Here is a 17,707-nt window from a genome sequence, read left to right as displayed (position 1 = left end):
TACTGAACCTTTTTTTGGCGTGTACACTTTTAATCTAAGACATTTAGATGCAACTGGGAGATGCATTATATGAAGTGTAGTTAAGATGAATTTATACAGTGGTGAATTACGTTTGAGCCCTGGTGGTGCTGTCTAAACTGAAGTGTTGCAAACCAAGAAGTTAAAAGGGGAAAGAAAACAAACCACCAAACCTGCAATGGGCTGTGCTATTTACATCATCTCTCATCCTCCCATTCAAGAGCATTTGATAAAGGGCATGGTCTAGTAGATTTAATACACATTATGAAAGCAGGGATATCACATTAATATTTATTATTCATCCATGACATTACAGTAAGATTCATGATAATAAATGTCTTGAATTCTGTCAAAAATCTTCTGACTCTTTATAAGCCCTTCAGTTTGTGTATAATATAGTAGGTGGCATTACTGCATTCTGGTAATAACACATTGGTGAGGTTACTGACTCTGGATCATGCATACTAACATTAGAAAAAAAAATACCTAGGGGTGTGCAGTGGTTTGCTTTTGATCAGTTATAAACTGATTTTTATTCATGGCTGGTTCTTGTTACTTAATTTTTAATGATGAGTAGATCTTATTCTGTAAAACAGTGAATAGTCCTTGGAAATTGTCTAATTCAATGACGAGGCTAGGGTGACATCTTTCTTCACTATGACAGATTTCTTTACTGAAAGTGCTGTGAGGCATTAGAACAGGCTGCCTAAGGAAGTAGTTGAGTCACCATCCCTGGAGGTCTTCAAAAGACATGCAGATGTGGTGCTTAGGGACATGGTTGAGTGGTAGCCTTGGCAGTGCTGGGTTAACGGCTGGACTTGATGACCTTAGAGGTCCTTTCCAACCTAAATGACTCTATGACTCTAGATCTCATGCTTTTTTTCAAAAATTCTGTAGAGATGTTCTGAAATAAAACAGTGTTCAGAGGAATAAAGGGGAAGTGCTGTAGAGCAAGCATTACACAATCACTTTGGAAGGGACCTCTGGAGGCCACCTGCTCCAACCCCTGCTTAAGCAGGGACAGCCAGAGCTGCTTGCCCAGGGTGTGTCCAGGGGGCTTTTGAAGACATCCAAGAAGGAGACCCCACAGCCTCTCTGGGCAACCTGTGCCTGTGCTCTGTCACCTGCACAGCACAGAAGTGCTGCCTGGTGCTCAGATGGAGCTCCTTGCTTTACGACAGGCTGCCCAGGCAGTTTGGACAGCGCTCTCAGACACATGGGCTGGTTTTTGGGTGGCCCTGTGTGGAGCCAGGGGTTGGACTCCAGTGATCCTTGTGGGTCCCTTCCAACTCAGGATATTCTGTGATCCTAAAAAAATTTGATGGAAGCTATTTGTAATACAGTGGTTGATATCCTACTTTTAAATAGTCCTACAGTGTTTATAATCTATTATTTTAAAGACTGCCTCCAAATTATAGTAAGAGATTTAAATGCTTTTTAATGCCTTTTTTTTTTTTTTTCGATTCAGAGGAATAATGAAACCTAACTTTTTAACTAAGTCTTTGGTAGTCAGTTTGGTTTCTATGTCCCTTTTGAGAGGGGAAGCTCTACCAACTTGTAGGAACTCCTTACTTTTAAGTCTTATTACTGAAAAAAAAAAACAAACCCTGAAACCCACAAATTTTAATTTTTCTATTAAGTACCTAATTTTACAGTATAATTGCTCTACTCCTCCTATAAACCAGAGGAAAATCTTAAATAATGCATAGTAAGCTCCCACTGTTTTTGAATACAGTCCTTCTAAACAAGAAGCATCTTAGCTTTCGTTCTTGTATTTACACATTTCATTCATATAAATGGTAGCTAGCATAATAATTTCAAAGGGAAGGTATTTTTTATAACTGGACACTTGAAAGATGAATTTATTTTTATGAAAACATGAATAAGTAAAGAACTATAATGCTATTTGCTGGTGGGCAATGATGTGTAGAGTTATCTAGGTTTGTTGGACTTGGTGATCTTGAAGGTCTTTTCCATCTACCTGATCTATGAAGTCCCACTGTATGCTTGGAGGACTCCCTAAAACTTTAGAAGGTCTCCGTGGATCTGTATTTGAAAGTCTGAATATGCAAGTGTTGGAGAACGCCTCTGTGAGGGAACAGCATGAATTCTGCCCTTCAACACAAATACTTAAACTCCAGTAGATAACTCTGGATTTTTTTTTTTTTTTTTTGAACCTAGTTTTGTCTGCTTTGATTAAAAAACAAAACAAAACAAAAAAACAGATTTTATGTGCTTCCAAAAGGTTCAGATAAATTGAAGGCTATAAAGAAAAGAAAAATGACCTTTGTTTGTGCATCTTCCAAACCAAGAATTACTTTCCTCTGCTTTAGAAAATGAAAGTTAATCCTGTCCCATGGTTTACTGTGTTGTTAAACTTGTATGCAAGACTGGAAAAGGGATTTCATGCTTGGACAACTGACAGCTTTCATTATGCTAAAACTCTTGAAATCTTTCTGCTGTTGGGGATGGTCGGCAATAGTCAGGCTGCTAGACTGCTGCTGGTTGCAAGTGCCCAGTGAAAACAAATCTACATGTGATGCTCCAGGAAAGATTTAGGGATGGAGTTGTAAATTATTCTCCTGAAAGTAAGAGTTTCCTCTGCTGCTAAGGCCTGCCTTGGGCCTGTCCAACTTGAAAATTATGCCCAGCCATCTTCTTTACCTGTGTACTACTACCTTTTATCAGGATTTCGCTTTGTTTCCATGGATCTCCAAACACCACCCGTGAAGCGGGCACATGCTCCACGTGCCTACCAGTTGTGTGCCACCAGTCGAGCCTAGCAGAGCTGAAGGTTGCAGGCACAGTGTGCTGCAGGCACGGTGTGCTACAGGCACAGCACATCAGCTGCTGCCTGCTGGCTTGGCACAGCAGCTGGTCAGTAATATAATATCTGGCTCTGTCTGCTTCTGAGGCCAGAACGGATTTCTGTTTCGTGTTTCCTGAAGCATATTGGGAAGGAGGAGGTAAGAAAGATATATAAGTTTATTTTGGGTTTTGGAATAAGAGCCATGCCTTCACAATTTTATCCAGCCTCTCCATTTTTGCTAGATTGAGCAAAAGTCTGTTAAAACAAGATAAAAGAACCTCCCATGAACTAGGCTGTAACCAAAATTAAACAAATGAGCAAGTTATATGGTGTGCTAGCTGGCGTGAGTTACCAGTGCCTGATTTGCAGCCATCTGCTATATTTGAAATATATGTCATATTCCTTTTGTCTTTTCAAGGTGAGAATCAAAAAAGGAGAACTTTTATTTAGCCCAACTTGCTTGATGTCAAATTCTGCTAGTGTGTGTTCCATTCCATACAATTTTGGTGAACTGGGCTAGGAGAGTTAGTATACATAGGTTTTGACTCAGTTTTATTATATACAGTGATAATCAGTGATTCAGATTGTTGAATAAGAAGTTAATAGTTCATGGGATTACTAAAGCAAATGGCCAACACTCCTCTCAATTTTAAGTATCTCCTTATCATACATTGTTAATTCTTAGGAACTTGTTATTTCAACTCTGTTTAAAATGTGACATGACACCAAGCTAGGTGCGTGTGTCGATCTGCTCGAGGGTAGGAAGGCTCTGCAGGAGGATCTGGATAGGCTGCACCGATGGGCTGAGGTCAACTGTATGAAGTTCAACAAGGCCAAGTGCCGGGTCCTGCACCTGGGGCGCAATAACCCCAAGCAGAACTACAGGCTGGGAGAGGAATGGTTGGAGAGCTGCCAGGCAGAGAAGGACCTGGGAGTGATGGTGGACAGTCAGCTGAATATGAGCCAGCAGTGTGCTCAGGTGGCCAAGAAGGCCAACGGCATCCTGGCTTGTATCAGAAACACTGTGACCAGCAGGGCTAGGGAGGTGATCGTCCCCCTGTACTCGGCTCTGGTGAGGCCGCACCTCGAGTACTGTGTTCAGTTTTGGGCCCCTCGCTACAAGAAGGACATCGAGGTGCTTGAGCGGGTCCAAAGAAGGGCGACGAAGCTGGTGAGGGGCCTGGAGAGCAAGTCCTATGAGGAGCGGCTGAAGGAGCTGGGCTTGTTCAGCCTAGAGAAGAGGAGGCTCAGGGGTGACCTTATTGCTCTGTATAAGTACATTAAAGGAGGCTGTAGAGAGGTGGGGGTTGGCCTGTTCTCCCATGTGCCTGGTGACAGGACGAGGGGGAATGGGCTAAAGTTACGCCAGGGGAGTTTTAGGTTAGATGTTAGAAAGAATTTCTTTACTGAAAGGGTTGTGAGGCACTGGAACGGGCTGCCCAGGGAGGTGGTGGAGTCACCATCCCTGGAAGTCTTCAAAAGACGTTTAGATGTAGAGCTTAGGGATATGGTTTAGTGGGGACTGTTAGTGTTAGGTGAGAGGTTGGACTCGATGATCTTGAGGTCTCTTCCAACCTAGAAATTCTGTGATTCTGTGATTCTGTGATAGCATGCTAGGCAGTTTAAAAGGATGCCCTTGCTTTTTTTGTGCTTTATTTAGCAGGGTGAAAATAAATACTGCTTAAAATGGGTGTTGTCACTGAATAGTCTCTTCTAAGGTAGGTTCAGTTTGAGTTTAGGACTGTCAGTAATGACACATTTCATAAAACGTGGCCCAGTACTGTGTTGTGTTTTGATAGCAATAGTCAGCCAATGTGAGGAATACTGATAGGGCTGGAGAACATCATCTTAACACTGTGTGTGCAATGTTTCAGTCCTGTAGTAATTTGTCCTGGGATGTTTACAACACCTCCATCAATTCAGTTTTAAATAAAGATGTGGTTTGGTGTAGCAGTTGCTTTTATTGAATATGTCTTGTTGCCAATGATAGGTCATGTTATTTTTTTTACAGTGCTTGACACCTTCAACCCTGTATTTCAAATGTAGGATGGAAAACTGAATTGAAAAATTGAATAATTAAAATAGTGTAAATATAAATTACTTTTTTTTTTTTTTTTTTTTAAGACAAAACAGCATCAACAAACAAACCTCAAAACAACCCCAAAACAATAAGAAAAAAAAAAAAGGATGGCAGGCAATATAATAAAAATGCATATTGATAGCGATTGTTTCTAAATCCGAACCTTTTATTGATAAAGAAAATAGGTACTCCTCAGGCATGGCCAGATTTATTTGAAAATGAAGCTTATTGTTTAAATAAGATTATACATGTGGATTCAAAGCTATGACTTGTAATGGCTATAACTGATATGCAATGTGAAAGTTAACATAAGAGTGAAACACTGACTTTAGTTTCATAGCTCAGGAAACAGCCCAGTATTTCTCACCCCACTTTACTTCCTATTTCTTTATTTGCTGTGTAAATCTGACTTTTTCTTCTGATGTTTATCCACATTCATGTTCCATAGGTGCATACTTGTGTATGTAGAGATTTTTGGTTATGGAATGCATGTGTTCTGTGTCTGTGTGCTTCGGATTGAAGGTCTTGGATGTGGTGTGTTCCTGGCTGTTTTTTCCAACAAATTCTTTGGAAAAATCTGTTTTGGGATCCGGATTTAAATAATGGATTTATGCCCTTCCATACATAGATGCCACAGATTCAGTGTTTCTTTGCTTTTATGAATCTGCACAAAGCAGGAATAGGTTGAGCTGGACCTTCAAAGAGCAGGGAAGCGAGAGCGCAGCCACAGCTCCTGGAATAAGCAGGTGGATGTTGCCTCAGGTTCTAGAAACTGCCACTGAGAAACAAAGCATCTCCTTGGACTTTGCTCTAAGATTTTCATCAACTGTATTGTAAGAAAAAATGCCTCACAAATTAAGAATTAAAGAGGCTTCAAAGCAGCTGGCCTGATGAAAAGTGTTCTCAAAAAGATACAGCAGCCCCAGCGCTGCCATTAGGTACAGACCTGGGTTCTGCTGGCATTTTGCGCTGTTTCAAAATGTGCTTGGCTGCCTCTGCTGGTAAACTGCTGTTCAGATTCTTGGGGAAACTGCAACGATGTGGTGAAGGATTAGTGTCTAAACAGGCCAGGCTGCCAGCAGCGGGCACCAGCTTGTGGAGCTGTGATCACTGTAGAAAGAGAGACCCTGCTTCTCACCGTGGAATAAAAATATCCCACAGTATATATATGTATGTCCTCTGTGTTGCTGTGCTTTTCCGTACATAAACCAGGAACACGGGGCTTGGAAAAGTTGAGAGGTTCGATGCGTATGCTGCGTGAAGATCGTCGGTTCAGCCTTCTTCTCTTTTTATAGAGCTTGGGAACAGCTGGGAAGAAGAGCCAGTTATGTTATGCATTCCTCCCAGGCCAGTCACCCCTGCTCTGCTCAGCCACAGGCAGCTGTGACAGGGATTAAGTGACTGGCCGTGTTATCCTGCGCAGGCCCTTGGCCCAGTTGGAGGCTTTGAGTCAGCATTGCCCACCCGGTGTGCCTAGTCATCTCTTCTCTTTCCTTTTCCCGTGCTGCTTCAGCCGTCCTTCCGATACCTTCGACAGTAGGAAATCTCCTGGAAGAGAGGAAATGTCAGCAGGAAAAAGCCCCTCTGCGAGGGACTTTCTGCTGACACGCAGGGCAGAAGCGCTGGTGAGCAGTGCACGGGGGGAAGAAGCTCACTGGTTTTAGTGACGGATACAGCGTGCACAAAGTGTGAACTGTTTTGAGAATGTAAGAATCCATTCTCGGAGATAATCTCTGGGCTTAAAGATTGTTATGGGCAATACTGAAATTGTGTTTTTTATGATCAGAGAGAAAGGTCATAGTCCTTCCCCCTGTGTAGGGAATTCACTGCTTTAAAGCAATTAAGTTGTTTCAGTAGTACCTCATCAGAGCAGATGACTGGCACCTACACTCAAAATGGTTTTTTATTTTTGCTGTCATAGAAAAACAACAACAAATGAAATGATTTAGGCAGTCTGCTTCTCAGGAGGAAGCTAATCTGAGTGCAAAATCTTCACCATCCTAATGAGGGCTGCTTTTTTTTATTATGTAGAGGGGTATGGGGATGGTTGGAGTCTCTGTGAAGTACTTTGTTAGTCATAAGAACTTGTTTATGCATACAAACAAACTCATTCACCTTCCAGGATGCATCACAAAATCAGACAGCTCCAGTAGGCTTAGTTATCTGCGCTGTGTGGCTTAGTCTGTCTCCAGATCTTCTCAGTTTGTTACTTTGAAGTTGCTGGATCTAGCTGCTACACCCACGTATGTAGTCTGTCTGCAAAAAGATAGTGCTGTCTTCTGCTCTATAGTTTCCATCTTCTGCTACGACATCCATTTAGTTCTGGCTCTGTAGTAAAGAAAAGTCTTTTTTTTTTTTTTTTCCACTTTAGAAAGAACATAGTGAAGAGGGGAGCTTGCTGATATGGATCATAGATGATGCAGATTTTTGTTGCTAAGCAGATTTGATTTTTTTCTTTTTTTTTTTTTCCTCCCTGAGGGCAAGATCCTTGCTTTCCTGTGATTCAACTTTTTTTTTTTTTTTTTTTTTTTTTTCCCCAATTGGACTACCTTCTTAAATTGCACCAACATGATCTGTCCGTCAGCCCTATTCTTTACCAGCCAACTACTTTGACTTCTTGTCTCTACCTCTTTCTCAGCTGTGTAGCAGTGATTTGCCTTGTTCATGCTAGTAAGCGATCTGTTTCTGCTGTGCGAATTCAATCTAGTCCCCATGCATGCTTGAACCTTTGCCTCGTGGAACACTTGCCAGTACAAACCATCTTCCTGTGCAAGCAACTCAGGAGCAAAAAGCCAGGCTCTCATGAGATCCTCTGTACTCAGTTTTCCTAGGAACTTACTCAAAGTTCTTGCTATGTATTTTGAAAACTGTATTCGCTTGTGTGTATTCGGTTTGTGAAAGGCCTTATTTATTCGGGACTATACAGTCTCTCTATTCTGCCCATTCAGAAAGACGGCTATTTTCCACCTATAAACTGCACCTCCCCCTGGCAAAAGCTTTGGTCCCTTAAAAAGAATTATACTGGAAAATACACACTGGGTAATGACCACCAACATTCTCCAGGCAGATCTGAGCTGCTCTATCCACACAGGCTAGAGGGTGGCCAGGCTAACTCTCGCTGCACTAGTTGATGCACTGCTCACAGGACCCAAGCCATTGCTCACAATGACACTTTTGTGTGCACAGTCCTAATCCTGCACCTCTCTTCCCTCCCCTGAAGTCCCGTGCCCTGAATTCCCTACTGGAGACAAATTGCAACACAGCTATAGATGCTGTCCTGTATGTCTGAGTGCAAAGAATGATGAAAAGTACAACGTATGATATATGGACCCTAGTAACCATAAAGCTCTCAAGTTAAACATTTAAAATGCATGCACATCCAGAGTAAAGCGTGTACACATAGCACATCCTGAAGAAATTCAGTTCTTGTAAGGTAAATATTGTCTCTGTTTTGGGAACCACTCATATTATGTCACTAGTTTGCTGCTAAAAAAAAAAAGTGTAAAAAGTGTTTAATATCTGATTGGTACATCTGGATTTTAATTCTAAAAATTGAAAAAAAAATCACCCTCCATCACCATGTTCACTTGCTTTCATTGGTTGCTGTTCAAGAAACCCATTCATTTTTTCATATCTCCTCCATCATTCATTTGCCTGAAGGCTACTACATCATTCATTTCCCAGAAATCATCGTTAGTACGTTTTGTAAAGATAGGATAGTATCTTTTAAATGATGTACTAACAGGTAACTGTGTCAAATGGATATTTCTCCATACTCTAGGAAATCTGAAGATAAAGCTGTAGGTATACCTGTTGATTTTATTACCTTTCTCATCCACTTTATCTACCATATTTCTGTCCCCCCCCCCCCCCCCCAAAAAAAAAAAAAAAAAAAAAGCAAGGCACTGGTTTTGTAAGGGTCCAGTGTAATTAAGGAGGATATTTCTGAGACCTCAAATCTTCAGTGGCTCCCCATGCTTTACTTGCTTTGCTAATCTTTGCATTTATCTCCCTTCAGATCTCAACATCTGCTGCAGTTTGACTGCCCAGGTTAGTGAAATTTTCCCCCTTTACCCACTTCTGTAATTATCCTGTGCACCTCTTTTCTTTCTCAGTATTTCTCAACGTTGATCTGGCAGTATTTATTCTTCACTACTTTTTAGTTTTTATTATCTACTTTTGACACTGGAAGGTGGTGGGAGTGAAAATAAAATAATAATAAAAAAAAATCCTACTTTATATGAAAACATGTTTAAGCTGTTTTCCAAGTATGTATTGGAGAAGAGTAAAAATTGTAAGTACAGAAAGAACAGAAACTGAAAAGAGTAAGTGAAATGCATGTATTTCCCTCCCCTCCCAGACATGAGAGTAAATGACAGTTCACTGCAATAAAATACATTAGGTAGCAGTATATTCAGATATTATTGATATAATAATATCTGTATATCAGTATATTCAGATATTATTATTCGGTATATATAAGACTTTGAAGGATAAGAATGAAGCATTGAGCAAACTTCTGGCCTGTGCTATGCTAGCAGATTGAGAGGTCTGAATTACATTATAATTTTCTTTATATCAGTCTCTAATAGTCTCTAATTAATATAATTTTGGATAATACAAACTATTCTAGTATCAGACAGGATATAGTTAAGTCAGAGAATAATAAAATAAATAAATATATATTTAATGCTAATTCTAATGGTACTCAGCTTCCTGTCTTTTTGGGTGCTTGAAGCATCATAGCCTGAATTAAACTCTTTCTGCTCCATAGGTGCCCAGAAACCTGGGATCAAAACTGGCTTTTTTTGTACTATTCTCATCCAGAGTCAAGAAACCTATTCATCAAAATTAAGTGAAGAACCTTCCTTCACTCATGCAGACTAGCTTTTGCGTCCAGTTTCTGCTCCAGGAAGAGCTGCCTGGAAACCCTCTTTGCTCCTTAGTTTTTGTTCAGACTTGTGAATTTCTTTTCACGTATTTTGTGCTTTCCTTTGAGGAAATCTTGAAACCTAGCTGTTTCCATTTGGTTGCTGCTAGTGAAGTCATGATCTATTTTCCAGGTTCTTTCCTGCTGATTGAGTTAAAATTTAAGTCTTACTACAGAGTAGAGTATTTCCTAGGAAAGGGGAGGCATGGTTTTAGTTTGCTTCAGGCTGGAAAGAAAACTACACAAATGTCTATACCCTGAGTGAGGGCCGTATCTCTGTAAGAGGATTCTATCACTATCATATCTTTTTATTGCGTTTTAAAGGAAAATACAACTACTGGATTGAATTTTGCTGGGCCCTGATCTGGTAGATATTTGTCAGTGTTATTTGGCACCTCCATCTAGAATCAAGGCTACTGAGAGATGTGGTTTGTTTTCCCCTGTGTCTCCCAGTAGAATGAGACAGGTACTTCACTCAGCTCTGTCAAAACTGAGGTGATGATGAGCATGTCCACAAGCAGATCTTAAATACTGAAGTGTTGTGGATGCCCGCAAAGTTATGTGGCAGCTGAATGAAGGCTTGAGAATGTGGTTTGATTTCACTCACCTGAATCCTATGGTTTCAAGAGTCTAGTCTTAACAGACCTAATATATTGTTGTGTGGACTAAGGAAGTCAGCCTGTCTTAGAAGAAGATAGCAGCATTGTAACATTTACGTAGGTACATGAACGAATCCCTATTCTATTAACCAGTCGACTCCCGCCATCAAATTAGTTTCACATTATGTTATTCCTCAAGACACATAAAAACCACAATTTTCTTTATGTTCAAGATTTTTAGAAGGAGCTGCTGTAATCAGCTGCTTTTTGGACACAAATTAATTATATAATCTTACTTGTTAATTTTATTTCTAATTCTGCTGTAAAGTTGAAAAACACACCTGAGCTAATAGCATCGTTTTGTAAAAATAGAAACTGGCCTTTTTATAAAAGCTTTAGTTTAACTATTCCTAAATTGTTCCCACATTAACTACTTTGCTTTATGCAAACACTTACTTTTATTCCAATTTCAGTCCAGCTTCCAGAGTTTCACTTTGTCATCTTCTCGTCTAAGTAGTTATAAAACAGGAATGTTCTCATGAAACAGAAATAATGAACTTCTTTAGTTTTTCAATAGGGCAGATTCCAGAGACCTTGAATCAGTCCTGCAGCGGTCTTTCAGAAACGTTTTTCAATTTGAGGGGTATTCATCTTAACAAGATTGTTAGCTTCACTGACTAGTTCTTTTGACCTTGTTTGTCTGGAAGTTAAGGCCAAAACGTAATCAATATTAGACAGAATAGTACAACAGATCTATTTTTTTTCTTTCTTTCTTTCAAGTCAGGGAAGACTAAAGTGGATGTGTAGCAGCAGAACCATATTACAGTTTTGCTTAAGTATGCTAAACAAAATTAGTCCATATTGCAAGTTTCACTCCCATTAGCTCTTTGAGAATCCATGGTAAATTATGCTTAGAATAATTAGCCTAAGTATTTTTTAATAGGCCCAGTGCATACAGTGTTAATCATCAGTGATTATGAAAGTATTTTCTTGTAACTGGATATTTGTACAGGATATCTTGATCCATTGTTTTGGAATAACATAATTTCTTAATCATAGCATAGCATATAATATGCTTGCTTTTAATTAGACAAGTCATAACCTGATACAGAATAATTTATGACATTAGTAAATGCTACAAGGATTTGAAAAGAATTACTATTTTTCTAAAATGTAAGTGAGATGTGATGTCAGGAAATGTTTTCCTTCAATCATAAGCTTATTACTAATCAAATGTTCAGCAGAATTTTACCAAGCCAGAACTTAAACAAATAAACTTTTCAAGTTATAACATTCAGTATGTATGCATTTGTAGTTATATACATACATCAAATCACTGATTCATCAAGAATAACAGTGGGGGAATCATAATACTTTTCCCAATTTAAAGCTTAACTAATATCCCACTGTAGCTCAGCTAGTATTAAAAATCTCCGTAGTTTCTTTCAATCTCTGCTAGTTGGCAGTTGTTCCACGTTTGGAAAGGTTTTCTTAACTTTCTTTTGGGGTAGCTTAAGCCCATCGTCCTCCTTTCCTCCACCCTTTTTTTTCCCCCTAGCCTTTACTCCCATGGTGAGAACCATGGGCTACCCAGTTATGAGTAATGTCTACCCTTGGATGTAACCCAACTGAGGCCTTGGTGCAGAGCAGGGTGTGAAGATCACACCATGTGCCTTATGAATTGACATGCCTCCTATTATTTTTGCAATACGATGGCATTATTGGAACACGTTGAAACTTGATCTGCCAAACTTTCAGGTCCCTTTCTGAAGAACTGTTGCCAGTATACTCCCATCTTGTTTTCATTGATCTGATTATTTATTTATTTTTTTAAATCTCAAGCAGTGTTTTTTTGAATATTATTTACCTCATACATTTTTTAATGAAAGATAATCGTATTTAGTTCACACTGCTCACTTGAAATTGTCTTTTTTCACAATACCTGCAAGTATTCCCTCATTTGATGTAATTTGCAGATTCAGTAAGCGTTCTCTACTTCACTGCCCATATCATTAATGAAAACATTAAATAGTGTTAGATTGGGGCAGGCTTCAATTCTACAATGAATCAGTAGTAACTATTCTCAAGAACAGCTTTTCCAAAGAGTTGAACATCCATATTTAGAGTTGTTTAACCTAAATCATGTATCCCAAACTGTTTCATGAGAACTGCTGTGTGTGTGTGTGTGAGAATTTCAAAACTCTGGCCAAGGTTGAGATAAATTACATCTAACCTCTGTGTTGACTAAGTTTGCTGCCCACCATGTAGAGGAGAGAAATTAAGGTTGTTTGACATGGATTTTATTTTATTTTTTTATGAATCTCTGTCAATCCCTAGCTTGGGATGCTCTCTGTTAGATGTTTAAGCCTAGGGTTATTTTTGTTTGTTTAAATGTGCTTGACCTGTAACTTTCTAGGACTTGCTGATAGTAGCTTATTTTAGACACAGTGGCTAGTTCAGTTCTGAGAGTAAGATAGGTTGAGGAAGTGCTGGATGAGGGCCAGAAGGAGCTTGTAAAACTGTGATTGTAAGTTGGGGGCTGTAGTCACAAATGAGAATCAATTTTAGAAAATGGTTAAAAAGGGTAAGCTATTCAAAGATTTCACTTTCTTTCCTCGGGTACACATAACACTTCAGTTCTTGCATATCCTGGCTTTACTCCTGATCCTTGCCGGTCACTCTGAGCTTGCCCAGAGATGTGTGTGCCTTTTCGGTCTTGCTGCTGCTCGAGCCAGGCCAATCCATCAGTATCCTTGTGCCCATTTCTTTAAGCTGTCTCTTGGGGATCCAATGGGTTGCAGTCTCTGCTGACATCTCCAAAAGCTAGGAGCTTCTAGTCGGGGACAGGACATGAAAATATCCTGAGAGAGAAAGTGGAGCTGAAGAGGGAATGAGCAGAAGTCATGGACCATCTTATGCTGCAAGTGTAGGGTTTTTTCCCTGCTTCAGACTACTCTCAGACCCCAGCGTGTTTTCTTGCACCATTCCCTGAATATTTGTTTGGGCCTTCTTTGCTGGCATGCACCCTTTCAAGACCTGAGACCTGGTTTAATTGCTTTAAAAATGATTAGCCTTTGTGACTCTAATAAGTGAAAAAATGGTTATTGGTTAATGACCCTTGCCTTGTTGTCTCCAATTTGTAAGTCATATGCATATGTTGCCTGTTTTGATCTCTGGGATGATACTCATTCTCCACACGTTCTTAAAGATAACATTAACATCTCCTCAGAGATTTAAAAAAAATAAAATACTATTTTGGGTGGCAAATTTCTTCAGGACTAGCTGTTTTGGAAAACAAAACAAAACAAACTGATTTTCAACCTAAGTTTTTCTTTATCTAGTCTGAATTCTTAGCCTTTTTTACGTTAAATAGGCCAAAGAGTTAACCTGTTAACTGTTATAATCTGAATTTCTCGAGTAAAACTGACCATACATATCATCGTATCACAGAACGGCTTTGGGTTGGAAGGGACTTCAAAGATCATCTGGTTCCAACCCCCCTGCCATGGGCAGGGATACCACTCCCTGTCAGGTTGCCCAGGGCCTCCCTCATCCAACGTGGCCTTGAACACCTCCAGGGATGGAGCATTCAGTGCCTCACCACCCTCAGAATGAAGAATTTCCTTCTAACATCTAATCTAAATCTCCCCTCTTTTAGATCAAAAAACATTCCCTCCTGTTTTGTCATCTACCCAAGCAAAAAGTTGCTCCCCTTCATTTTTACGAGCCCCCTTTGAGTATTGAAAAGCTGCAAATGAGGTCTCCCCACAGCCTTCTCTTCTTCAGTCTGAACATCCCCAGCTCTCTCAGTCTTTCAAGATACTCAGAATCATTATGGTGTATAGATTCTTCTGTTTAATCTGCTTTACTTGGTGAAATAATAGAAAATTTCCTTGTTGTCAGGTAATAATCACCTTGTTTCTTGCATTCTTTCCTTGTTTGTTATATAGAATAAATTGGCCAGAGCTAGAAAGAGGAAGTATCACTGTTGTGGCAAATATGTAAACGGGAATGTCTCTTCCAGAAACATATATATATACATACTTTTGCCAGGTGAAGACACTTGATTTATTAAAACAAAAGTGAAAAAAAGAAAAAAAAAACAAAAAACAAAAACAACTTTATCAATCTCAGATACATTTTTATAGCAGTGCTATCATTCTGTGTTAGGTATTAATAGCGCTATTTCACACTTCCTGGCGTAAATATCACTTTTTCAGTTGATGTTCAGGAGTCAAGATTATTTCAGAAGTTGCTGGTCCATGAGCTGTTGGTTCAGCAGTAAACACTTCATCAGAGTCTAGATCAGAAATGTATTTGCATGGAATGATCTTCCATGTGCTTATTATTGTACAGTTCTCTGGGAACCAAGTTGCTTCTTTGTGTGTGTGTGTTGAGTTCTTTTGTTATAGACCAAACAGTGACTTATCTAGAGCTATTTCACGTTTTGTTTTTCAGCACACCCTGAAACTTTCAGTCTTCTAGGACAGCTCATTGCAAAATTCTTGATAAATCTTTATTAAGGCACTCAAGGCCTTGAAAGGAATCAGTTTGTTCAGACATGTGGTTGGTTCCTTCATTGAAAGAAGGATTCTGTGTGACGGCACTAACAGAACAGAAAGGTCTGTGCATCACCAGTAAGGCTGTTCTTTTCTCAGATGATGTATGAAAGAAACAATCATTTAGTTTTCTGAAATTTTGAAGATCTAGTTTTAGTCTTGAAGAGGAACATCAGTATATTTTTTCCATTTATACCTGCTCCAACTGTGGCCTGTCAATTGCTAATACCTCTACTTGGATGTGCACTTAATTTGTTGCTTAATTCTTTTGCCTTTCTTGCCCTTCCAGCTCAAAAGAACAAATAACCTGAGTTCAATTATCAACAAATAATCGGATTTCCTGTGAAAATCTGAGTTCAAGGCCATCGTGTCTTCTAATAATACTGAATGGGTTTTTGAATGCCATATTAGTAACAGATGCACAAATCAATAGATTATGGAGATAATGGCAGTGCCTAGACTGACCACTGAGTTTCATGCTTTATACAAGTCTAGAGCTATTTGGGGTGTCTGAATTTAAAATAGTTACCTGGCTAAGAGGGCCAATTAATACCTAAAAAAAAAAAAAAAACAAAAAACAAAACACAAACAGTTCTGAATATTAGTGTTTATATCTCAGGGTGGATCCTATATGGAGTGGGATGGCCACTATGATAGATTAGTCTCCGATCATAGATTTTGTGTGTAAGGTTATGTTTTAGCCTCACCTGGCACCTCATACAAAGCTTCATCTTGGTTACTTATAGGCATGGGTCACTACTTGAATTCCAAGGAATCACCGTAGTGCTTGGACATCTATAGGACTCATGCATTTCTCGAAAGCCTGAAGAATGAAAAGTTTGTTTGTGTAGGCTTTTTTTTTCTTCTTTTTTTTTTAATGTCTGGGAAAGAAAAATCAAAATCAAAACTTCCTTTGGGAAAAATGTGTATTCTAAAATGAGAATAATGAAAAAGTGTAAAACTCTTCATAATTTGCCGATTCTTTTATTTATAGATGCGTAGCTTTCATAATTTGGAAAGCGTGGCAGATTTCCTGTCATAACGTGCTATTTAGAGATCTGTAATCCTAGATTTCCTTCGGAATGCTTTCCTTATCTCCTAAGCCTCTGGAGCTGCATTATTTGTACTGGTTGGCTCAGGCAAAATTGCAGGCCTCTGCTACACGTGGACAAATTAGATTTGCAACTTACCAAGTGTGAAGGGTTTGGTATGTTACCGAGGACAGGCAAAACCCACAGGGAAATGCTGTGGCCTTTGTGTCTGCCATGTGCCTGGGTCCCCCTTTGGCTGCCTACAAAGTCAGGTAATCACAGCCTGTATGGTTCTGCAGTGACAAGAACGTTGGTGCAGGAGATGCTGCCCGAGAAGGCGCATAAGCCATGGTCCATCAGAGGGGTTTTCAGTAGTACTGTCAGCTAGAATCAATGGAAATCCTGAATTCTGGGGGTATTTCTTTTATGCTGCTTCATCAATAAATGTAATTAACTTATAGTTAATTTTTAACCAGGTCACTCAGGGCTCTGTCCTGTTGGGTCTGGAAAACCTCTGGACAGCCCCCTCCACTGCCTGCTGGCCTCCTGGGGAAACAATTTCTCCTTTCATCTTCTTGGAAGCTCTCTTGAAGGTTGTGGTGCTCTTATAAGGAGTGAATTCTGGAAAAATAACTGCTAATTTAGATGTTTGAAGCTGAAGACAAGTAGCTGTTGTTTTCCTACCTCAGCTGCTTGAATCTAATGCTTTCGTTCTGTTGACCTGAAAAAGGACAGCGTTTCACCCTTGGAGTGTTGCTTTGAGAAATCCAGGTGCTCATTTGCAGATGCACAGCTCGTAGTTATCTAGATGTAGACCTTTATCTCACCCCTGGGGATTGGATGAGTGAGGTCTGCTAATTAAAGCAGCTGGAGGCTGCAGGAACATGAAAGCAGAACAGGTGGAAAGGGTGGCAGAAAATACCGGGGCTTCTCTGCCAGCTGGGCCAGCAGGTGTTGACAGACCCAGAAAGGTAGGGGTGGGAAAATTCAGTGTTTCTTCTCCCCTTTGACAGAACACCATCAAGTACAACAGCTTATCTTTTATATTAAGTATCACTCCAGAGAAAAAAAAAAAAAAAACAAAAAAAACTTCATCAGATTCTGTTTCTAAATGGGTCTTAAAAAGAAAGAAAAAATCCTCAAAAATAGAAATCTAAAGTATCTTTCAATCAAGTTCATGCTTAAAAACAAAACAACGCTTATTTTTCTTCCTTTCTGACAAAAATCAGTTATATTAGACAAATAAATACTAGATTTAATAGACTATGTGATAAGCAAACAAAAACCAACTGATTTTGTATTTAAGAAAATCAACCAAATGTTTGATGCAAATGTTTGTGTTGATGCAAATGTTTATGTTGAAAAAAAAATGGCTCTGCTGGTGTATTAACAAGAGAATCCTGAGCATTTCAGCCTAGTACTTCCTAAAACTTTAGTTTTACATTATAGATAGGGGAATAAGAATTCTCTAGTTTGAAGTTATTTTAATCAGAATTATTCATAACAAAAATTGCTGTGTGGCTTTTGCTCGCCAGGTCTGTCGGCCTGCAGAAGAACATTTGAGACAAGGTGACCACATCATGCCTTAAAAATCACTTTCTTCAGATTACTTCTTACCTCTGAGTCTCTACAATTCCTTTCTCAGAACTAATTCTGAGCACAGCGATCACAGGACTATGCA

At 39.4% G+C, this 17,707-nt stretch overlaps 1 protein-coding gene across 1 annotated transcript in view; it reads left to right on the top strand.

Moving 5' to 3' along the window:
* SLC16A10 (solute carrier family 16 member 10) overlaps positions 1 to 17,707 on the top strand; it is a 67,248-nt gene that overhangs the window by 39,179 nt on the left and 10,362 nt on the right. The window lies entirely within an intron of this gene.

The sequence above is a fragment of the Anas platyrhynchos genome, chromosome 3 (genome assembly GCF_047663525.1).
Source record: "Anas platyrhynchos isolate ZD024472 breed Pekin duck chromosome 3, IASCAAS_PekinDuck_T2T, whole genome shotgun sequence".
Classification (NCBI taxonomy): Eukaryota; Metazoa; Chordata; class Aves; order Anseriformes; family Anatidae; genus Anas; species Anas platyrhynchos.
This window is presented reverse-complemented; position numbering and strand designations above follow the sequence as displayed.